At 30.6% G+C, this 26,313-nt stretch overlaps 2 protein-coding genes across 2 annotated transcripts in view; one reads left to right on the top strand and one right to left on the bottom strand.

The window, feature by feature from the left end:
* LOC145944346 (uncharacterized) overlaps positions 1–12,752 on the bottom strand; it is a 180,955-nt gene extending 168,203 nt beyond the window's left edge. Inside the window, exon 1 of the mRNA XM_083052611.1 lies at positions 12,438–12,752. The gene's annotated coding sequence lies outside the window, so the exon portion shown is untranslated. The remainder of the gene's footprint in view (positions 1–12,437) is intronic.
* Positions 1–26,313, top strand: part of LOC145944327 (uncharacterized) — a 281,689-nt gene that overhangs the window by 14,710 nt on the left and 240,666 nt on the right. The window lies entirely within an intron of this gene.

The raw sequence follows: 26,313 nt of genomic DNA, 5'->3' as shown, positions 1-26,313 counted from the left end.
TTATATTAATTTAAATCAAAATTAATACTATACATAAATTTTCATCAATTTTCACACGTTGATTCGATAGTTATTATTTTCATAAATTTTTATGTTGATTCGATAATTATTATTTTCAGAAAATATATAATAAATAAAATGTGAAAAAATTATATTAATTTAAATCAAAATTAATACTATACATAAATTTTCATCAATTTTCACACGTTGATTAGGTAGTTATTATTTTCATAAATTTTTATGTTGATTCGATAATTATTATTTTCAGAAAATATATAATAAATAAAATGTGAAAAAATTATATTAATTTAAATCAAAATTAATACTATACATAAATTTTCATCAATTTTCACACGTTGATTCGATAGTTATTATTTTCATAAATTTTTATGTTGATTCGATAATTATTATTTTCAGAAAATATATAATAAATAAAATGTAAAAAAATTATATTAATTTAAATCAAAATTAATACTATCATCAATTTTCACACATTGATTCGATAATTATTATTTCCATAAATTTTTATATTGATTCGATAATTATTTTTATAAAAAATAAAATGTGAAAAAATTATATTAATTTAAATCAAAATTAATACTATACATAATTTTCATCAATTTTCATACGTTAATTCGATAAAAAAAAAAATTATATCAATTTAAATCAAAATTAATACTATATATTATTAATTTTCACATGTTAATTCAATAATTATTATTTTCATCAATTTTAATAAAAATAATATCGAATAATTATCGAATCAACGTGTGCATGTGTATGTTACATACCTATATACTTAAAAATAACCATTAATAAGAAAATTACTTAATAAGGAATATCTTGTGTGTGGGAATATATAACTCATATGTGTGTGTAAAAAGTTCCTTGTTCAATAAACTATGCATATTTCAATGGCGTAAAAAAATGTACCCTATTAATAAATCTCGGGGCGAATTAAATACATCGTGAAAATCGCGTGATCGTTTCACACGCGTTTTCTATATTATTCGCGTAAAGAATCGTGAGATGCAAAACGAAAATACGCCCCGTTTATTTGTCATGGGTTCTCGAAGCGGATCGTGATTTTATGCAAATATTGATTTCCCCGACAAAAGCCTGAAAAAAGAGCTATAATAATGGACACTTTATTCGTCGCATCTACATATCGAGCACAAAAGCGTGACTGGTCATTCTGCGTTTTTTTTTTCTTTTTTTTTTCACCGTCCCCTATATACGCGCTCCCTTTCTCTAACCATCTCTCTCTTGTTCACTCTCTGTCTGTTTTTCCAGTCGTCTCTCTCCGACTTGACCGAGGCTGACAGTTGGTTGGGCACATTTGGCCCTGTAATTTCCAAAATGTCGAATAAGATAATGCATCGAACGGGAGACCCCCGATCTCACGAAATCAAAGTTGCGTATTAGGGCTGCACGCCCATTTTCGCTCCACTTTTTTCCCGCCTTATCGTCTTTTTTTCTTATCACGATTGTGCGCGACGCAGGCAGAAGTATTGGCCCCTGTCCTTTCATCCATTCGCTTCTCATCGATTTCGCTTGATTAAAACGTAAGGACGTGACAAATGTAATTACTCGGTGGTGCCTTATCGAGTATCCCCGAGTCTTGGTTTTTCAACTTTCATCGGAAACGCACCAGCTGACGGATACTTCACACAGACGGAATGCGATTTTTCTCTCTCTTTCTCTCTCCGATACTTCTTATATAGAGACTATAAAATCGGGGAGTAATTGCAGAGAGGAAAACATTGTAATAGCAACAGTTTTTGTCCCTTAGCGTGAGACGCTAAGTTAGATCAAAGAGAAAAATATCGAGAAAAGACGAGTCGCGCATGAAAAACATGTTTCATTTGATCACCATATTTAGATATTATAATATAGTCGCGTTTAATGATCGATGCGGCAAATAATTTCACGAGAATTAACAATTTTATATATAAATATAACATCGATCGATCGACAAATAAAACATGTTTTTTTTATGCGTGACTCGTTTTTCACGATATTTTATATATAAAATTGTTAATTCTCATTAAATTATTTACCACATCGATATATCATACTCTTTTAATTTATATATAAAATTATTAATTCTCGTGAAATTATTTGGCGCATCGATCATCAAATGTAATTATATTATAATTTCTAATCAATATGTAGATATACATATAATATATAAAATTTCTAATATATATCTATGATCACTATATTTAGGAATTATAATATTCTATATTCATTTGCTACATTATTTATTAAACGCAGTTTAATAAATGATTTCACGAGAATTAACAATTTTATATATAAATTAAGAGTAAAATACAATATTACAATTTATATATAAAGATATAAAACTGTAAATTCTATAAAATTGCTAATTCTCATGAAATTATTTGTCGCATCGATCATTAAAACTCAATTATAATATAATTTCTAAATATATTAAATATAGTTAAAGAAAACATATTTTTCATGCTCGTCTTTTCTCGATATTTTTTCTTTAATCTAACTAGCATCTCACGCTAATAAATAAATAAATAAATAAATAAATATATACAAACGCTCCGTATCTCTTATATTTAAAATGACAAATAAAATCCACATATTTCGCGATATCTTCCAATATATACGGATAATTATTATACTATTTAATCATTTGAAAAAAATAAAAAATATGACGATTCGTGTAAGTTAGTGTTTTCGTCATGCCGGTATAATAACGGCTCACTTAAACGGTAAATGCGCATGCCTATCGTGAATATAATGCGCAGGCACGATCACATTCCTGCACTCTTATGAATGGCAAATGAGGGTACGCGTCGCTGGGTTTTGCATCAGTGCTGTAGCTAACACAGAGAGAATTTTCTCTTAGAATTTACCCTGAAAATCATGGTAATCGTTGGACAATATGGAAAAAATTTTATGAGAATTTCTCTGATTAATATTTATCACAATAAAAATAATAATATTTATTACAATAAAATATAAAATATGTTTAATTAATTTTACTATGCAGTTTAGTAAAATTAATCAAACATGTTTTATATTTTATATTGTGATAGATATTATTATTACACCGAAAAAATTATTTTCTTTAAATGCATACTTAATAAGTCCTCTTAATAGATATTCTTAATGAATAAGGATATTTTCATCTTTATTTTTGCTTTTTGGAATATCCTCTTAAATTGAGAATATATTCTTAATTTTTTTGCAACTTCAGTGCTGCAATAAATAAATATAATAAATTAATAATAAATTTCAAATAAATTAATAAAATTATTTAAATTATTTAAATTTATAATAAATTTATAAGTTTACCAATTAACATTAAAAATAATAATATAATATGCAAAAATGTGTATTTAACTATGTCAAATACATAAAAAAATATTCAATTATATATGTAAACATGTATAAATATACATGTAATAAATAACAAATGTCCATTTGTAAGACTGTTTTTTTGTTATCACGATTAATAATTTCAATAATACACAGATAAAAAAATCTCATTAAGTATATATATTCTTGCATGTTAAGAATATCTAATAAGAATATCTCTTTAGAGAATTTTCCTCTTAAATTAAGGGGATCCTTTTGGCGCCTATTTTAGTGAAAGATATTATAAAGATAAGTGGCATATACTTAAGATGAGAATACAATTTTTATTTTTATTGTGATAAATATTAATCAGAGAAATTCTCATAAAATTTTTTCCATACCATATTGTCCCACGATTATCATGATTTTCAGGGTAAATTCTAAAAGAAAATTCTCTCAGTGTAGATAGCGGCGTGGTTGTCCGAGAGACTTGTGCTCTCGTGCGGATCATCTGAATACAATGCATCCTGCTCGGGTGTAATGCATTCCTATAATAATGGCATCGCGACTCCGCGACCTCTGCTCAATGAACGAACCTCCTTCAAATGCCGAATGATATAGAATATGCGCGAATGCGCGTTGCACCGACGCATCCTTGCACCGCGGGCTGTAAATGTTATTTTATTGAACGATCAGCTGACGCGACATACTCGAGCATAGAGCCGTATAAATCCCGCATAATAGAATATATTATTGTGCGAATATATTATACCGTCAAATCCTTAATCTTCCAATTAGTTTCGATAAGAGAAAGAGATTTCTGCAATATTTTTGCTGACAAACAAAACAGTTACTTTGATTTTAATTTTTCACTTGCACAAATTATAATAACAAACACAATAACGATACTAATTTAATTCGATTTACATCTTTCTTCCTAAAATGATTAAATTAATTGTAGTAGTCGCTCGCGATTCCCATCTTTATGGATAACTTTGCGACCCTCGCGTCCTCGCATAGCATGATTAATATCCAAATTAGAAAAAAAACAACTAATCGCCCGTAGCATTTGCTGATTCCAACAGCGACAGTGAGGGTAAACTGGCGGTTGCGTCTAGAGGGGTTGTTGGCGAGGAGGGTGGCACAAACTTTTGGTCATAAAGAGTCGCCTGTCAATTCATCTTTCATATATATATATATATATATATATATATATATATATATATTTCACGTCAAAATATTGCAATAAATCATCGTTGCAGCTACGAATAAGAGAGACGATGGAAAAGAAGAATTAGAAAGGGAGCGAGAAAGAGAGAGAAAGAAGGAGACTAAGCGGGAATCTCACGATCCACGTTAAGTTAAGAGACTGATGATTGCACGAGTGTCGACATCTTTCATAAGGAGCAATATTAATCATTGCGTTATTAACAAGATGAGAAATGACAGAATGTTTATGCAGTCATGTTCGAGATGTTTATGCCGTTTTGGGAAGGTCTATCTCAAAAATATATTATCGTTATTCACGAGAAAATGAAGATAAGTAAATATAAATCTATTAACTGAACGTATTTTTTATCATTTTTTTTTTTCCATTTCCTCCATTACTCTATATTATGATAGTTTTACTCAATTTCAACATTCTTACACACGTTGACATTAAAAATATAATACGGAGAGAATTTTCTCTTAGAATTTACCCTGAAAATCATGGTAATCGTCGCACAATATGGTATGGAAAAAATTTTATGAGAATTTCTGTGATTAATATTTATTACAATAAAAAATAATATCTATCACAATAAAATATAAAATATGTTTTCATAAATTTTACTATATAGTTAGTAAAACTATATAATTTAGTAAAATTAATGAAACATATTTTATATTTTATTGTGATAGATATTATTTTTCATTGTGATAAAATATTAATCAAAGGAATTCTTATAAAATTCTTTCCATATCATATTGTCCCACGATTACCATGCATGATTTTCAGGGTAAATTCTAAAAGAAAATTCTTTCTGTGTAATATTATTAAATATATATAATATTAAAAATGTGTAATATTTAAAAATACATAATATATTGAATGTACTTAAAAGAATATATATTTCATGCGCTTTTGATCTCAGTGTCATTTATCCGTTAAAATTTCGGTTTAACGGTTTTCGATCTTTTTGAAGCATTATTATGAAAGACATTTGTTCGATTTTTCCGCAACATATAATTATCCCAGTGGTAGACTTTAGTCCCCTACATGTGAATGACTACTAGATTTTTCTCGAGAATTGTGAGTTATTAGAAGGAAAAAATACGCGATACATATTTATTATTAACTGACAAAATAAAGCATGAGAATAAGAATAAAGACAAGAGATGAACGCTAATCATTTGATTAATGATCGGATCAGCAGTTAAAATTGATGAACGATTAGCTCCTTTAATTGACATCTAATACAATAGATTTTCGCGCGAATAAAAAACTGAAAAGATGCAAAAGGAACAGAAATAAATGTATAAAAAAAAATATATAATAAAATGTATAATAAATAATAATTTTAATAAAATATATAATAAAATGTAAATAAATGTATATAAAATGTATATAAAATGTATAAATATATAATTAATGTATAAATAAAAAAATATAGAATATAAATGTTAAATATATACGACGAATAAATTATAAAGCATAATTAAAACGAGTAAAATTAAAATAAAGAGCAAAAATAAGGAATCAAAAGAACGAAGAGAACTAGATATGCGCAATAATAAATTATTCTCAAAATAATGTTTAGATGATATATCTCTCTAACGACAGAGATAAGGTGGTAAAATTCGAACTTAAAGTGGCGAAGAAACACTTGCAGCAGCGCTGCTGAAGAATCAGACATTAAGAAGTTGCCGATGGAGAAAAGACGCGAGAGAAAGAGAAGGAAGAGCGAAAAAGAGAAGGAAGGAGGACGAGGGGCAGGGGGCTATTAGCTGGCAGATTAGCAGTTAAAATTGAAATTTGCACGGACAGTTCGATGCGCGGCGGCGGCCGCGTCTGAAGAGGCCGAATGGGGGTGAGCCTGAATGTGTTCGGGTCCGAAGATTGGAGAACCAAATCTGCCACGCATCTCGAGTTCGACGAGCAGTCGATTCTCGCATCTTCTTCGTTCGTCCTCGGAGAGTTCTTTCTCGCCGTTCATTCGTTCACTTATTCTCATCTCTTGCTTCTCTTTCTTTCTTTCTTTCTTTCTTTCTTTCTTTCTTTCTTTCTTTCTGCTTTTACAGGCAGATATAAAGTAAGCTACACAGAGAGAATTTTCTCTTAGAATTTACCCTGAAAATCATGGTAATCGTGGGACAATATGGTATAGAAAGAATTTTATGAAAATTTCTTTGATTAATATTTATCACAATAAAATATAAAATATGTTTGATTAATTTTACTATGCAGTTTAGTAAAATTAATCAAACATGTTTTATATTTTATTGTGATAGATACCCTATTATTATTTTTATTGTGATAAATATTAATCAGAGAAATTCTCATAAAGTTCTTTCCATACCATATTGTCCCACGATTACTATGATTTTCAAGGTAAATTCTAAGAGAAAATTCTCTCAGTGTATATACGCGAAATCTATAGAACACGGAAGGAAGAATATTTACGAAACCGTATAAAATATTTTATATCCATCATATTCCACTCGTTAATCACGCAATATACACATTTATAATTGTAATCTGCATTTATAAGAACGAAATAAAATAGTCTTCTACCATATTTTTATGATTTAATATTAATTAATTTCAAAGATATAAAATTATCTCTCAAAATTAGTTATTATATTCAATTTTAATTTAAAATTATTATTATTATTATTTAAAGCAACAGATAATTTTGTGTTTCTCATATTTTTTTATCGTTATTTAAAAAAAATGTATATAGTTTATTATTTTTTTACAATCTTATTTTACTAAAGATTTATTCTTCCAAAAAAAATAGCGTAAAAATAAAATCGTATTATTTCAAAGATATGACATTATCAGAATTTGTAATTACTATTGTTTTTAATTTTATTATTAATTATTATTATTATTTAGAGCAAAAAATCAATTTTGTCCTCATGACATTTCCTGTCGTCATTTTTGAAGGGGGGGGGGAAAAAAAATGATCGTGGTGACGAGAGACTAACAACAAGGGGATAAATACGAAACATCGGTCGCGTCTCTCTCTCTGTCTTCGCGGTTTACAACGTCAAACGTTGGCGAACGATCGTTTATCTTCGGCTAACACCGCGAATTTGCAAGTTATGCACCGGCCAGGGTTTTTATTAGCGCGGCGGCACGCTGCCGCACTTTTCTCTTCTACGGACCGTGACTAAAAGGGACTAACGCGATATACTCTCGGTAGTCGATCGTGCAACGAGTTAGCCCCGTCGTTCTTTATTACGCGCGATGCGCTGCCGGCTGTAATTGCAAGCGAGCACCTCGAAAATTCATCCGGCGGATGCGCGCGCGTTGCAGCCTTATGGTCTTTCTCTCTCTCTCATCGGGACCGGCTGCGAGCTTTTTTGCTCGCGAGCGTGACGAAAGAAGCTAACGCGGATCGAGTATCGGTATTTGGAAGCCGATCAGGGCCGGTGTGAAACGACTTCGCCACCGTTTCTCATTCCGGAATTAATTGCAGATACCTTGGAAATAATGCGCTCTCTCTTGCGGAGTCGCCCGCGAAAATAGAAGACTCTGTCTCTCTCGTCGTCCCGTGATTAAAATTTATCTTTTACGTTGTATTTCTCCATCATATTCCAGCTCCTCTCTCCTCGGTTCGATAAACGTGTGTATATACATATATGCGTATATGTAAAGAACAAATTTAAGACATCGTTTTATAACAAAGACGAATTAACGTGGCGGCGGCAGAGGCGACAGTAAAGGGATGAGAAAAATTTTCGTGAAAAGCCGCCGACATGATTTATAATGATATGTCGGTATTGTTCTTCAAACACGTAGCCGGGGCTTTCCGCGTTATTCGTAGGCGATATGAGACTCGTTTACGGCTTTACGGTTGGCCGTACGGGATTCAAACGCCTCGCATTACCATAATATGAACCATTACGATGAACCAGCTGGCCGATTGAGTTTCGCGCGACGGGCGAGAGAGATGAACGAGGAGAGAGAAGGACGAAGGACACGTCGGAAGAAGGGATGGACGAGAGAGAGAGAGAGAGGGAGGGAGTGAAAGGGTGTTGCTACGATATTTTTTCAGCGGGTAATTAAGTGCGCTGCATAAGAAATGGTATTTTAATGAATCGTAAAGCCACCGGGTTTTGTGACATTACCGCCGGTAATCTTTCCTATCTGCAGTATTATACGGCCATTAAAATTGCATCGAATAAGCTGTTATAAGTTTGACAATCGAAGCGCGCATTCCTGAAATTCGTCCCTACAATCATGGCCGAATTTTTTTTTTTTAATTGCTACATATCGTATTTTTCAAATCGCGACGTGATCTTGAAATTCTATTTTCGAGCGAAATATTAAATAATTCAGTTCGTCATCTTTACACAGAGACATTCACTTTACACAATATGTACTTCGCATTTGACATTTGAAGAAATAAGAGAATTAAAAAAATTGTTAATTGACAGATGTAAAACCGATGTAAAGTGAATGTCTCTGTGCAAAGATGACGAACTGAATTATTTAATATTTCGCCCGAAAGTTGAATTTCAAAATCACGTCGCGATTTGAAAAATACATGTACCAATTAAAAAAAAATTTCGGCGATGATTGTAGGGACGAATTTCAGGAATGCGCGCTGCGATTCGATTGTCAAATTTACAACTGTTTATTCGACGCAATTTTAATGACCACATAATACTATAGGTAGAAATAAGGATTAGAAATTCTGTAGACATGAAAATATATTATCGAACGAAAAATAGTTAATATTTAGAAAAAGATTGTAAAAGGTTTACACGACTTTACACAATATGTACTTCGCATTTGACATTTGAAGAAATAAGAGAATTAAAAAAATTGTTAATTGACAGATGTAAAACTTTTACAATCTTTTTCTAAATATTAACTATTTTTCGTTCGATAATATATTTTCATGTCTATAGAATTTCTAATCCTTATTCCTGTAGTATTATATGGCCATTAAATATGCATTGAATAAGCGGTTATAAAATTTGACAATCGAAGCAGGCATGAATAATTCCTGAAATTTTCCCCTACAATCATTGCCAATTTTTTTTATAAATTAGTTTATATCGTATTTTTCAAATTGCGACGTGATCTTGAAATTCTATTTTCGAACGAAAAATAATTCAGTAAAATAAATCATTCGTTACAAAGTATTTACTCAATATGTATATATGTATATATGCATTTGACATTTGAAGAAATAAGAGTAATTAAAAAATTGTTAACTGACAGATGTAGAATTTAAAAAATTTGTTTCTAAATATGTATATTAGCTACTTTTTGCTCGATAATATATTTTCACGTCTATAGAGTTGAATTCCTAATCCTTCCTACAGTATTATACAGCCATTAAAATTGCATTGAATAAGCATAAATTCGTCCCTACAATCATCGTTGATTTTTTATACATAAATTGATATATATCGAATTTTTTTTCAATTCGCGATGTGATCTCGAAATTCTCTTTTCGAATGAAATATAAAATAATTCAGTTCAATTGTACAGACATTCACTTTACTCAATATGTATAGTATATACTGTGCATTTTTTTTACAATTGAAGAAAATTAAAAAAATTGTTAATTGACAGAACTTTTAAAATCTTTTCCTAAATATGTATATTGGCCATTTTTCGATAGTATATTTTCTATAGTTGAATTTTATCTTATCCTCCCCCCCCCCCTTCTGTCTCTCTGTCCCTTTTTCCTCGGGTCGGCGCTACAAAGGAAGACGATCACGCGATTGACACTCGAGCGAATTTGTCGTAACACACGTTTCACGCGATTGGAGCGTCGTTAACTCCCTAATCTCTCCTTTCGTCATTGTCCGATTACGTCATAATCGCGCACGTGTTCGGAGCGATTCTTGGGGGTCCCGAGAAGTCTGCGGAAAATAAGAATGAAACGCGATACACGATGCAACGCGTTGTGCGTCTCCTTTCGTCGAACACGTATTTTTCGTCCAATTTATTCGTTTACGAATTGTAAGAAACTTTAAAATGTCATTCGTGCTTTACATGATTATGCGAAGACACATAATATATGATTCACACAATCATAGATATATATATATATATACATTATTACATTAATATGTGTAATCGAATCTTGTTAAAATTTGGATCGTCTTTAAGACAAAAATTTTAAATTAATAATTTTGCTAAGAAATGCCCGCTGAAATGGGTTTTATTTTTTTATTATTTACTTATACCTTTAGTTTGTACTTATTATTATAATTTTCGTAATCATTTTATATATACATGTATATGTAAATGTTGTACATATATTATATTGTACATATATTATAATAACAAATACAGATTCTTAATATACATATACATTACATATAAAATAATTATGAAAATTATAATAACAAATACAAATTCTTAAAATATAAGTAAACCAAAAAATATAAAAATAATAAAAACAATTAAAAAATAATAAAAAAAATAAAACACATTAAACACATTTCTATCAGCATTGTGTCAAAAGTAAAAATCATTATTGCATTTTCTTAAATATTTTATCATGAAAAAAAGAAATAATTTGATAGTCTCTCTGTGGATATATACGGTTAAAAATATATACATTTGTATATGTGTGTGTTGGAGTAAAAATAATTTCTAACCTCATGTCAGAGTTGCTTAACTGGTTGGCGGCTGCTCTATTCTCATCGTTCGCTACTTTTTATGGCACTGGCATTCCCACAATATATCCAGAAACACGATTAATTATGATCGCGCGTGTATGTACTAATCCAACTAATCGACAGAATACGACGATCTCGCGCGACACTTTGCACTTCAACGTAAATTATACGCGACACGCACTTTATTACATGTATTATGTATTGTGTGTATATATATATTGCGAAAGAGAGGAGAGAGAGAGAGAGAGAGAGAGAGAGAGAGAGAGAGAGAGAGAGAGAGAGAGAGAGAGAGAGAGAGAGAGAGAGAGAGAGAGAGAGAGAGAGAGAGAGAGAGAGAGAGAGAGAGAGAGAGAGAGAGAGAGAGAGAAAGAACAACGCGAAAACTATGTGATCGTATGTGTGTGATTTTACAATTCCCGTCTCCGCTTCATTCTCCGATATTTACAATATCGCGAATCGCGAGCAAAGTAAGTATAATCACGCAGTTTAATAATCGCTCTATTTGCAACAATTACGAAATAATCGCGTTTCACGTCGCCCGGGATCTTCGTGCGATCGCGTTTCGAGGCGTAATACGATACGCAGCGACTTGCGCCGGGGAATCTCGCCACGCGAATAAACAAGGCGCATAAACACATAAACAAAGCGCGTCAAAAACGAAGACACCGAATACCTGATGATGACGATTATTTCGTCGCCGTCACGAAATATTCATATACAATGCGTTCTAGAATAATGCACGCTAAATTTCCTCGAATTTTATATTAATTATCTCGTTTATGTATCGATATCTTTTCTTATCCCCCCCCCTCTCTCTCTTTCTCGCGCTCTCTCTCTCTTTCTCGCGCTCTCTCTGTCTCTCTCTCTTTCTCTCGCTCTCTCTCTCTCTTTCTCGCGCTCTCTCTGTCTCTCTCTCTTTCTCTCGCGCTCTCTCTGTCTCTCTCTCTTTCTCTCGCTCTCTCTCTCTTTCTCGCGCTCTCTGTCTCTCTCTCTCTATGCCTCATCATCGTTGCTGTACGTACGAATTCAGATACGAATCTAGCTATTCCGACAATCTAGTCTCTTTGTCGCGATTCGATTCAGAATTGCGGAAAATGTGCGTTTTGCATGCATTTCACAGGGGTACGAAGGGGTACCGAAAGGGGGCGGGGGGGGGGGAATCAAGATCTTGATGACGTCACGGCGTCGAGTCGTCTCGCACGGAACAAAGAATATTAACGATATATATAACGAAATTTCTCGCTCACCGATGTCGCCGTCCTTTCTCGATCCGGCGCCTTTTATCGTCGTATCTCGCGACTACGATAGCCAAGTGCCTCCATCTCGTCCTTCGTCTCCCTCGATGCTCCGCCATGTTGCTCCGAATACTCGTCCACACACACACTCACACGTATATCTAGCACTTATTTCTCACATATAACAGGCCCTTATTCACCCACATATATCGCGGCACTTATTCCCTCGCCGCGGATTGCACGAATATCGGGGGAGATCGCGACGAAAGGCTGAGAAGGAGCGATTATCGCGATTCGGTTACGATCAAGGACGGCCGTCTTTGCGACTCGGCGCCGACTCGTTCCCTTTTCTTCCTTCCACTTGTCCATACGAGTCGAATTACTGGACACGATGACCGACACGGCACTCCCGACACTCCCGGTACTCGCTGGACAGCCGCGGATACGCGGATCGGGCGGATAAATGCCGACGAGAGGCAGGGAAACGCGAGAGCTCCTGCCGCTCCGCCCGACGTCCGTTGACACGCGACGAAATATCTCAATATCTCAAGCGATTTGAAAAGTCCTACCCACGCGCGACTTCGCGTCGATGCCCTGATTGGCGGTTCGCGGGGCGACCGCACTCGGCGCGAGGGGGTACCAACTGCGTATTGCGAAAATTTTTTTCTCCGAGTTACCGAACATACCAACTTTCTTTCGTTCATCAGTCATAGACATAGAAAACATGTAGACCGGCTCGCGCCGATTAGATGCGTACGACATTAGACATAAGAAAGCATAGATTATTATTCATGTGAGACAAACGTAAAGACGTAAGTAAGACGTAATAAAAGAGATGGCATAAAACATTCTTAAATCGGCGAAAAGCTTAAAGCGAGATATGAGATATATATATGTATATTCGAATTATTATCGCCCATAAAGATATCGTAATAAAACAATCTATGACATTGATACGACATTTACTCGCGAAAACACCGTTAATTATAATCGCGCACTAATCAACAGAACATAATTGCACAGCATTTAATAGTAATTTATTATTGTCTTTTTTTTCATATTAAAAACGAGAAATTTTATTATGCATATATACATATCTCGTCGTATGATTTAATTAAAACAAGAAGATATATTACACCATTTATTAATATATAGATTATATATATATTTTATATACATATATATTATACATTATATATATTAATTATATATATAGATTATATATTAAATATTAAGAATATAAATTATATATTAATATATATATATAAATAAATATAAATAAATATATGTATATAAATATGTATATAAATTTATTAATAATTATAAATTAAAATAGATCGAATACAATTTCAACATTATTTTTAAAGATTTATAATTACTTACGTCAGATTATTTATATATATGTATATATTAAGTTTTATTTTTTTATTATATTTTATAAAAATTTGTGTTTGCAAAAGGATATTTTCAATTAGTAAATTACTGTACCTGTAATCTTTTTATGAAAATATCTTTAAGGCTTAAGGTTAAATAAAAAAATTTAATAACGCTCAATATAACTATTTTTCGAAATATTGATATTTTACACTGCTTTCATTTATATATATTTCTATTCATACATATATCGCACTTTGAACTTTCCGCCAATTTAAAAACGCAATTAGCCAATCAGGTGTCGAGAGTGCGCAGTAATACATATGAATCGCGATTAAAGTAACGAAAGAGAGCGAGAGAGATCACGATATCCCCATCATTAAAATAATTAACATAAAATTCGAGGAAACACAGAATATATATTCAGCGTGCATTATTTCGTAACCCGTTAAATGTAATATTTCACGACAACGTATTTATTGTCACGAGGTACGTATTTGCTGTCTTCCTCTTTAACGCGCTTCTTGTTTATGCGCGGTCGCCTTGTTGTTATTCGCGCGCGGAAATTTCACGGCGTAAGTCGCATTTTTGTACGTGTCCTCGTATTATGTGTCGAAATACACGATCGCCCAAAGATCGAAGGTCCTCGGCGACGTGAAACGCGATTATTTCGTCTAATTGTTACAAATAGAGTGATTATTAGGCCGCGTGATTACTTGTTGCTCGCGATTCACGACACATCAAGATATAGGTTAGGCTAGGTCAGAGTTGCTTCGCACGCTTTTCCTTGCTCCGAGAAGATAATCGAAGCGACCTGCACGGGAATGACATAATCGTCGTACGATTTCGATAGCTTTCGCATCGTTCTCTCTCGCAATATGTATATTTAATAAAGTGCGTGTCGTGTATGATTAATCGGGAGTGCCGTGCAAAGTGTCGCGCGATCATCGACGAGTAATTAATCGCGCGATCGTAATTAAATCTAATTAATCATATTTCCGGGAGTACCAGTGCTATACAAGAGTAGGAAAAAAAAGGAATAAAAGAGAAGGAGAAGACTTGGGGAAACGTCGAGCAATGCCGGAGCAATCGTCCGTCCCGGGTGCAGAATGTATGTATTTATTAATTATTTATTTGTATAATTAACTGTGTTTTCTTATTTCCACTTACATCATTATGCGTATAAAATGTATCGTATTTTCTTTTCAAAAATATTAAATATTTGTAATAATATTAAATATTTGTATTATTAATAAATATTTATATATACATATATATATACCGGGTGTCCCATTTTCAAGGACCCACTCAAATATCTTTTGTAGGAAACATTTTTTGATTTAACGCAGAAACACTGCGTTAAATCAAAAAATGTTTCCTACAAAAGTTGTAGGGTTTCGAGGGGGACATAACATAGTAATATTCATATGACCTTGGGCGGCGTCTCCAAGGTCAAGTGAAGGTGAGAATACATTTTTTAAATGGAAACCCATATTTTTTATTATAACATCTTTTTCTACTAATTAATTTGAACAACTTTTATCTGAAGCATTTTTTTATTTTCTTCAAAATTCATTCTCATCTTCACTTAAGGTTAACCTTCACTAACCTTGGAGACGCCGCCCAAGGTCAAATGAATATTACTATGTTATGTCCCCCTCGAAACCCTACAACTTTTGTAGGAAACATTTTTCGATTTAACGCAGTGTTTCTGACAATGAGATATTTGAGTGGGTCCTTTAAAATGGGACACCTGGTATATACACGTATGTATATATAAATTTATTAATAATTATAAATTAATTATAATTATAATGTATTGAATACAATTTCACATTATTTTTAAAGATTTATTAGTTTCTTACGTAGATTATATATATATGTATATTACACTGAAAGAAAATTTTCTCTTAGAAATTATCCTGAAAATCATGGTAATCGTGAGACAATATGGAAAGAATTTTATGAAAATTTCTCTGATTAATATTTCTCACAATAAAAATAATAATACCTATCACAATAAAATACTAAACTGCACAGTTATTAAGTTATAGTGAAATTAATCATTTTTATTGTGATAAATATTAATCAGAGAAATTCTCATAAAATTTTTTCCATACCATATTGTCCCACGATTACCATATGATTTTCAGAGTAAATTCTAAAAGAAAATTCTCTCTGTGTAAGATTTTTATTTTTTATTATATTTTATAAAAATTGTGTTTGCAAGAAGACATTTTTAATTAGTGAATTACTAATCTGTAATCTTTTTATGAAATATTTTTAACGCTTAAGGTTAAATAAAAAAATTTAATGACGCTCAATATAACTATTTTTGGAAATATTGATATTTTACACTGCTTTCATTACTATATTTATGTTATATAATTTATATATATATTAATTTTTTATACAATTATTTATATTTTATAATTATGTATATATATTTGTTTTTTACAGATGTAAGTATATACTATACTACAACTTTGCCGTTGTGCATCGCACCGGTAAGCATTAAATTATTTTTCATTCTACACAATTTTGAAATAATATGGAAAATTGTGAAAATTATTTCACTCGTAAACTGTGAAAATTATTTCAAGATATATATGAAATATATGTATAAGGTATATTAGAAAGGAACCAAAACGCTTAATCTTGTTTTTATGATTTTTATCATCAATATAATATTTGGAGCGTGCAACGATAAGAGATGCAACGATAAGAAAAATGTATGTTTCATTTTTGTGCCATAAAATGTAGATGCTATGGCACTTTTCTAGAATTTCTCACGCTGGAAAGAAATAGTTTGTTAGTGTCAGAACTCATAATAGCTTGTTGTGATTGAAAACTTTTATTCAAACGTATACATAGAGTTTTGAAATATAATATCCGCCCTATAAAAAGGTATCTTTCATACAAAAAGGCACACACTTATTTTTTAAAATAAGTCTTTTAATATAAGACAAAATAATTTTATAATTTTAATAATATTTTAATAATTGGTACATTATTTCAAAGCTCAGAGGAGAACTGTTTAGATTGTTTAGATTGATACGTATGCTGAAATGTAAATAGCTTGAAAATTTAACTGTCCTTGCAATAATTAATGTTTTAATTATTGTTTTAATTAATGTTTAAATAATGAATAACATTTTTTATCGATTGCATCATTAAAGTTATACACTGCTTCTGTAAATAATAATATATTTGTTCTACAAATTCAAAAAATTATTTATAGCGCAATTATGATCATTAATTTTTTTAATTGCGAGCTATTTTATATATCTGCGAAGTAAGTTTTTTTTTAGTTGATTGTTAAATGAATTACAAAAAAACATCAATATTTTCGATCATTCCACGACGAAATAATGAATAGAATGCATATTCTTTTCATATCTATAACAGATTGAATGAAAAAGCGAATGTTAGAAGAAATTTTATTTCTTAAAAACGAGAAGATATACATAATATACATGTTTTATATATCTTTTTTTTGTAATGTTAATCATTCATAGAGAGCAATTCAGATATTAAAATATACAGCATTTCCTTCCATTTTATGAACATCATTTTTCTTCATTAATTATATCTTGCTTATGTGTAATTAAAATTGTAATTCACTACAACAATAAATAATATTATAATATGTTTATATTATTATTAAAAATTTAAACCATAATTATTAACTAGATTTATTATTAAAAATCAAAAGAATATTCACAAAATAGAAAAAGAAACGCCGTATATATATTTTTGATCTGCATTGCTCTCTATGAGTGATCACCATTGCGGCAACATGAGGATACATAAAACATGCCGGCGCATCGATCAACATTTCCGGGAGAGCCGCTTACTTTGCTGGTGAAATTCAATTGGAAATTGCAAATGAATCCGATCTCCGCTCGCTTCACGGGCTGGGCATTAGTCACCCTCTTCCGCTCGACGGACGGTTTCTTTAGGAAGGAATACGGTGACCGCGCGTCGTCGTCGCGCACACGTATTCGCAGCCAGGTGCGTACGAGGCCGAGCGGTTGATCGTTTATGTACGGTCTTCTTTCTCGACGATAAAATTGCGGCAAGTGTGTCCGCTCCTCTCTCGCAGCCTGTGTGGGCTGCGACCATATATTCATTCGCTGCGACTGCCATTAAACGCGTTTGTATGATGCGACTATACGTATACATACACAATACTAGCGGAAGAGAAACTTTAATTTCTGAAAATATTTATCTTTTTAATAAAAAAAATATTTCAACTTTTTTTCACATATTTTCTGAAAAATCACGATTATTTTTATTATATTATTATATAATTTTATTTTTATACATAATATTATAATTATATATTAATTTATATATAATATTATAATCATATAATTATAATATATTATATAAAAATAATAAATAAAAATAAATATAATAAAATAATAAATAATAAATACTATTATATAATATTATATAAATAAAAAATGATATGTATATTATATAATTAGAATATAACTTCTAAAAATATTTATTCAAAAAAATACTTCTATATGAAAATATGTCTATATAATTTTTGAAATCATACTTCTTTCGTGACGATACACGATAATTCAAAGATCATACAAATGACAACATGGTACGTGAATAGCGAATACTCTAAATGCACTACTACTTTGACGTAAAAACGCAGACGCGTGGCATTGTGCTGGTTCTTTGTCGATGATGAAATTGGGCGTATGGAATTCCCGCGCAAAGGCAAAGAGACGCGATTTAACTCGGAACGTTCAAGGAAGACGCGATGACCGCCTTCGTTCCACATTCGGTGAACGTACCAACCCCAAATTACCCTATTCTGTCAGGGGCCACACAGTCTGCCTACACTCTCTCTGATTCCGTAAAGAACTCGCTACATCGCTTCGAAACGTGTGCGACAACTGGAAACGTGTTTCTAAAATTTCAGCCCGCTTTTAGATCTATATAATTTGCGAGAAAAAATTCGGGACAGAGTTCCATATATAATTTTATGCGTCGTATAATATAGAAAAAAATATAAAAAAATAAAATATACATGTGTAATATCAGGATATATACGCTTGAATTAAAATATATGAAATTATAAATAGAATTCTCTCTCTTTGTCTTGAATTTTATTTTAATTACAGATCTATAATTCGCGATTCTAGATTCTAGGCTTTTATGACTTATTAATGTGACACGTTATCTTTCAATTTATTGCGATAGTTACTTTTCATTTTACACAATATATCGGCAAAATATTAATTGCCTTGTTATTGACATTATTATTTAATTCTGAAACTGAATATTCTAATATATAATATTTAATTATAATTTTATATAATATTCTAATAATATTCTATATAATATTCTAATTATTTATTTTAAACTTAGATCTTTTTATCATACTACTTATAAATTCTTCCGATGTATTTTTTCTTTATACTTCTTATTAAAATATAATTTCGAAAAAAAGAAACTAACTTCAAAATTGTAAATTTATAGAAAAATAAAGAAAAAAATACACCGAAAACGCGGACCACGTAATTAAATTGCGCGAAAGAAGAAAAAAAGTAGGCGAGCATTAATATTTAATTCTAAAACTGAATATTCTAATATATAATATCTAATTATAATTTTATATAATATTCTAATAATATTCTATATAATATTCTAATTATTTATTTTAAACTTAGATCTTTTTATCATACTACTTATAAATTCTTCCGATGTATTTTTTCTTTATACTTCTTATCAAAATATAATTTCGAAAAAAAGAAACTAACTTCAAAATTGTACTTTATAGAAAAATAAAGAAAAAAATACACCGAAAACGCGGACCACGTAATTAAATTGCGCGAAAGAAGAAAAAAAGTAGGCGAGCATTAATATTTAATTCTAAAACTGAATATTCTAATATATAATATCTAATTATAATTTTATATAATATTCTAATAATATTCTATATAATATTCTAATTATTTATTTTAAACTTAGATCTTTTTATCATACTACTTATAAATTCTTCCGATGTATTTTTTCTTTATACTTCTTATTAAAATATAATTTCGAAAAAAAGAAACTAACTTCAAAATTATAAATTTATAGAAAAATAAAGAAAAAAATACACCGAAAACGCGGACCACGTAATCAAATTGCGCGAAAGAAGAAAAAAAGTAGGCGAGCATTAATATTTAATTCTGAAACTGAATATTCTAATATATAATATCTAATTATAATTTTATATAATATTCTAATAATATTCTATATAATATTCTAATTATTTATTTTAAACTTAGATCTTTTTATCATACTACTTATAAATTCTTCCGATGTATTTTTTCTTTATACTTCTTATCAAAATATAATTTCGAAAAAAAGAAACTAACTTCAAAATTGTACTTTATAGAAAAATAAAGAAAAAAATACACCGAAAACGCGGACCACGTAATTAAATTGCGCGAAAGAAGAAAAAAAGTAGGCGAGCATTAATATTTAATTCTAAAACTGAATATTCTAATATATAATATCTAATTATAATTTTATATAATATTCTAATAATATTCTATATAATATTCTAATTATTTATTTTAAACTTAGATCTTTTTATCATACTACTTATAAATTCTTCCGATCTATTTTTTCTTTATACTTCTTATCAAAATATAATTTCGAAAAAAAGAAACTAACTTCAAAATTGTACTTTATAGAAAAATAAAGAAAAAAATACACCGAAAACGCGGACCACGTAATTAAATTGCGCGAAAGAGGGAAAAACGTAGGCGAGCATTAATATAAAAAATCTGCAGCGATAGATTTGTATAACTCTCCAGAGTACGATTATCTACAAACAAGTGTCAGTTAACGCGCGATGCGCGGCCAGGTGAATAACACTGCGTGTTATACCTATCTATCTATCTACCTACGCGCGTGCTTACTTGTCTCTCGTAGGAAGCTGCCAACTGATTTCGCCGAGTGATATACAATATATGCATATATGTTCACGACATACATATACTTATTGTACATGCGTACATATGCGCGAGCGCGAAGCGAGAATTTCTCAGAATGCTTGCTCGCCTGCAAACGCAATCGTTCCCTCTTTCCTTTTGTATGTATGTGTCTTATAATACCACTTAATCGAAAGAACTGACCTCACTATTTACAGGAGCAAGACGGGCGATATGACGCGCATACAGAGTATGTTACGACGATGCATAATAAAGCTTAAAATACCCCTCGCGCGATCTTTTCTCATCAATTTACTTACCATCATTTTGGAACATAACAATTAATATCTCAATTTTAATTTTAAAAAAAACAAAATAAATTTTTTAATATATTTAAAAAAAAAATACATCTCAATTCTTTTATAAAATAATAATACGTTTTAAATAAAATGTTACAGTACTTTAAACTCGATTAATATTTTTTGACAGTTATCAGCTGATATCTGTCAAAAAATATTATTCGAGTTTAAAGTATTATAACATATTACTTATAACATTATTTTATTTTCATAACATATTTTTATTTTAAAATTTAATTAGCAAAGTAACGCTTTAATCAGCTGATTTCTGTCAAAAATATTAATCAAGTTTAAACAAACTTTATATAAAAATATCATTCTTTTTTATATAAAATCGAGGAATGGCGCGCGCTGTGTTGTTCTAGTTTTATGCAAATATAGATGTGTTTAAAAATTTGAAAATATATAATTAGCCGACTTGTCATAGATTATTACAGGGGACAATGATTGCTATTATTTAAAAGTTTGTTTGGAATGAACGAACTCCGCGCATCTCCAACGATACGAAGCCACGATTCGTACCTGACTCTCATTACTGTTTATACGTAGAATGCAAAATTCGTGCTTAATTATTTAAATACACGTACGCGCCGGACGAGGGACGAAATGGTAACACGCAATTCCGAGCGGGTAACTCTTTGTGTACTCACCATGCCGCGTGCAGCTTATTAACATCGCTCATGATCCTACCGATAGCAAGAACGTTTTCTTGGAAACCATTCTTCCCTCCTTTCGAATTTTCTCAATTATAACGCACGTACATCCGCGCAGACGTGAAGTGAAGAAGCTACTCGAGGAGCTCTAAGAATTATTCTTATTAGGAGAAGCAACATCGGGATATGTGCTCGCTCAGTTCGCGGTTTCGCACAAATTATTATTGACAGTCGGGCCTCGAATCGCGGGTATTCTTCGCTGCAAATGGTATTTTTTCGATTTTTTTTTCAAAGGAGATCATCGCGTCTCCAAGTAGAGATTATTCTGATTCAAGAATTAATTTAGTTGTATATTTATCCGCGTTTCTATCTAGTTATATTTATATATCTATCAGTTTGAGTATTTAACTTAATTAATTTAAGAAGAACAAGATAATTGTAAAATAAAACTTTTTTATATATTCTTTTTCACATAAAAATTTTGAAGTTACTTTCTTTTTTTTCGAAATTATATTTTTTGAGATGTACATTTTTTTATAAAAATAAATTAAAATTAAATCGAAAACAAAATAATTTTGTAAAAATAAAATTTTGTTATATATACATTTGTTATATTTACAAATTATTTCGTTCTTAATTTAATTTAATTTTTTTTATGAAAAACTACATATCTCAATTTGTTATAAAATCATAGTATTTTTTCGATTTTTTTTCAAAGGAGATCATCGCGTCTCCAAGTAGAGATCATTCTGATTCAAGAATTAATTTAGTTGTATATTTATCCGTTTCTATCTAGTTATATATCTATCAGTTTGAGTATTTAACTTTAATTAATTTAAGAAGAACAAAATAATTGTAAAATAAAACTTTTTTATATATTCTTTTTCACATAAAAATTTTGAAGTTACTTTCTTTTTTTTCGAAATTATATTTTTTGGGATGTACATTTTTTTATAAAAAGAGATTCAAATTAAATCGAGAACAAAATAATTTGTAAAGTAAAAATTTGTTATGCATATATACATTTGTTATATTTACAAATTATTTCGTTCTTAATTTAATTTAATTTTTTTAATGAAAAAATATACACATCTCAATTTATTATAAAATTATAGTATAAAAATATATATTTTATAAAAATATGTTTCAAAATTGGAAAATATATAATTAGCTGACTTGTCATAAATTATTATAAGACAAAAAAAATTGAATTGATTTAGTCATCGATATTTTTCGTTATGCGACCTGTCACATTTGCACAGAAGAGTTTTCAGGAGCAACGCAATTTTATTTCGCGCGCAAACGCATCGGGACGTGTTAATGTTTCGATTGATCTAGATGCGGCCGAGAATATGTGCCTTGTAGGCGCTGCATGCGTCGATAAATGTCTCCTGAAGGCGATCATTAATATGCGTAATAAGTTTCGCGGCCGATGCACAAATGCCACCCAGTATGTGCCTATGTGTGATGCAAATAAAAACCGAAAGCAGTTTCCTAACCGCGTCCGCGACATTCCAAGCACGGACATATCGAACATAGGCGATCGGCAGTGTATTTCTCTAAGCGAGGAGCGACATGCAATATGTTGCGGCATTAGCTTAATCGTGATCGTTGCAATCGTGATAGTATGATTAAGGCTTGTATATTAATCTTGAATAGCTAAGGGGTTTTTAAGCGAAATCTCCATGTAATTTTTTTTATTGGAACTTTTATCAATAATAATTTATGTTTAACGCTATGTAAAAAAGATAATGTTATATCAAGTTTTATTAAATTAAATTCTTTCTTTAATTAAATTATTTCTCTTCACACGCAGAGTTTCATAAAAGATTTATCACATATTGAGGAAGTAAAATTCATAGAAAATATATAAAACTATTTAATGATTATAAAGAAATCATGTGTGAATCGTAAAAATGCAGATGCAAAAGCATACATGAAACTCTCTCTTTTGATTTTATCGCATAACTTATTAAAATTATTTAAAATCGAGATATTTCGAAATATTATAAAAGTAAAAATTAACTCGAATTAATGTTCGATTTTCTTAAAGATATGTATTATACAAAGGGCAAGAACTCATCACTTAAATTCATGAGATGGAGAGATATTGAATGTTCTGAACATAAATCACAACTATGGAATAAAATAGCATACGGAATCGGAAGCAAATCTCATAGATAGCTATACACAATTATGCTGATTATTACAATTATAGTAATTATTTATTTTTTTCACACCGTCATTATCCGCAATGAAAATTAACCGGCAGGTCGCAACCTTCCATGCGGAAACGCAATGTGAGAGTACATGAAACGAGCATTTACTTATTATTTATTCTTAGAGCAATTATTTATTCTTAAATGAAACGGGTTAAATGTCAGGATATTCTGCATGCGGCATAAGGGAGCTAATAAATATATATCAAAGCTATATAACTAATTAATTCATCAATCGGAGAAAAATCATTAATATCCTGGGGACCGGCATTTTTATAAAAAAAATTGGATTAATAATTATAATATATAGATTTTTAAAATTACGATTTTGTTCTTTAAATTTATTTTTACGATTTAAATATGTAATGACAATAAAATAAAAAATTAACGTACGGCAATTAAATTATATTAATATATAAAATTTTAAAATAAAATTAATGGCAATAAAATAAAATTTAAATTAAATTAAAAGGAAAACAAAAAATAAATATCGAGATGAATTGTAAATGAGTGAGATTCGTATGATTGTATGGATCGCCTGTGTTTTTACTCGCAATTATTTTATCGACTTGAAAATCGTACGCAGCTCTCGAAGAGAACATCTGAGAAAGAATCCGTTTCGGCTGTGATTTACGAGCGTGTGCATAAAAATGCACGTAATCTAAGAAGAAACTCGAGCCGGGGCTTTCGCACGTCAATAGCGCACGCGTAAATAAAAGCCAATTTATTTATTTATTCCGGCTCACGTTTATGAATAGATTCCGCTGGAGAACGAGGGAAGAAATAACCTCTCGGTCGCGTTGAGCACTCTCGTTTTTTTTTTCTTTACTTGGGGCTTTCTCTGCTTGGGAAAGTCTCACCGAGATCCTCTGTTTCCTTCTTCTTATATTCTAGGCATATTTTATTTGATTTATATCTAATTCCATTGCAGAGAGTTTCCAACTCGTCATGCAGACACGCCATTAATAATATATTCTATTTAATGGAATGTGCAACAGTTATCGCAATTAAATATATATGTGTGTTGGAGATAGATTTACTCTCCTTATAGCGGATAATTAGCAGAATTTTCTTGCACGGAAAATAATAGGGTAACCGGCTGGTTACTTTTGACGTAATTAACATGTAACATGTTTAATTATTCGTACTTACAGTCTTGTTTACGGTTTTAACGACTTTATCTTTTGCAATCTTAAGGTATTTCCTAACGTTAATTGTATAGATAGGAGAGTGTGACATTTTTTTCTCCCCCCTCTATAATATAAATGAGCTGCAAGGGAAGCTGGTATATTCTCGACGCAACGCGCTTCCTGTTTAACGCGATTAAAAATACGAATGGATTACCTTAGCGAGAGGTCGATTGCACCGATCGTGCACGAATGCGTGAGCAGGCCCGATCGCGCCCAGCAGGTGATGATCACCGCGGCTTTCAACGAATTACGTCTTGAATGCATAATAATATATATTCGCGCTCGAGCACGCAGTTCGAGAGAGCTCATTTCCATTCAGACGCCACGACGACATTTAGGCGGATTTGCATGCACAACGTTTGGTTTCGACGGTGGCTGAAATAAACGCCGTCTCATTCCTTAAGCGAATCGATCACGATGAATCCTCGTCTCATTTCGCAATATATCTTTTCGTATGTAATTAAATATTTTTTTTCTATTTATACATCTGTTTGTATAAGAAAATATTTTTTGTATTTATTTATTATATAAGTTATAACATTTCTTGATATTATAATTTGAAGAAACATACAGAAATTTTTTTTAAAAAGTTGTGTCATAAAATACAATTTTTTAATCACTCTTTGCAATATCTTTTTTTTACAATATATTTAATCGGATAATAACATATTTTTTTATTTATTTATTATATAAATTATATTTCTTGTCGCCATTATAATTGAACAAAAAAACACAATAATATTTTAAAAAGTTTGTGTCATAAAATAAAAATTTTAAATCGCTTTTTGGGGTTCCCTTTCTTATTGCACACTGAGAGAATTTTCTCTTAGAATTTACCCCGAAAATCATGGTAATCATCGGACAATATGGTATGAAAAGAATTTTATGAGAATTTCTCTGATTAATATTTATCACAATAAAATATAAAATATGTTTGATTAATTTTACTAAGTTTAGTAAAATTAATCAAACATATTTTATATTTAATTGTGATAGATATTATTTTTATTGTGATAAATATTAATGATTTACCATGATTTTCAGGGTAAATTCTAAGAGAAAATTCTCTCTGTGCACCATTTAACTAATACAAATGCATTTAAGACAAATGATGCAAATGTGCGACAAAAATGTAATCTCCTT

Source organism: Prenolepis imparis, unplaced genomic scaffold (assembly GCF_030444845.1).
Source record: "Prenolepis imparis isolate NDT839.2.m4 unplaced genomic scaffold, iyPreImpa1.0 SCAF_13, whole genome shotgun sequence".
NCBI lineage: Eukaryota > Metazoa > Arthropoda > Insecta > Hymenoptera > Formicidae > Prenolepis > Prenolepis imparis.
Note: the sequence above shows the minus strand (reverse complement) of the source record. Positions and strands in the feature narration are given on the sequence as shown.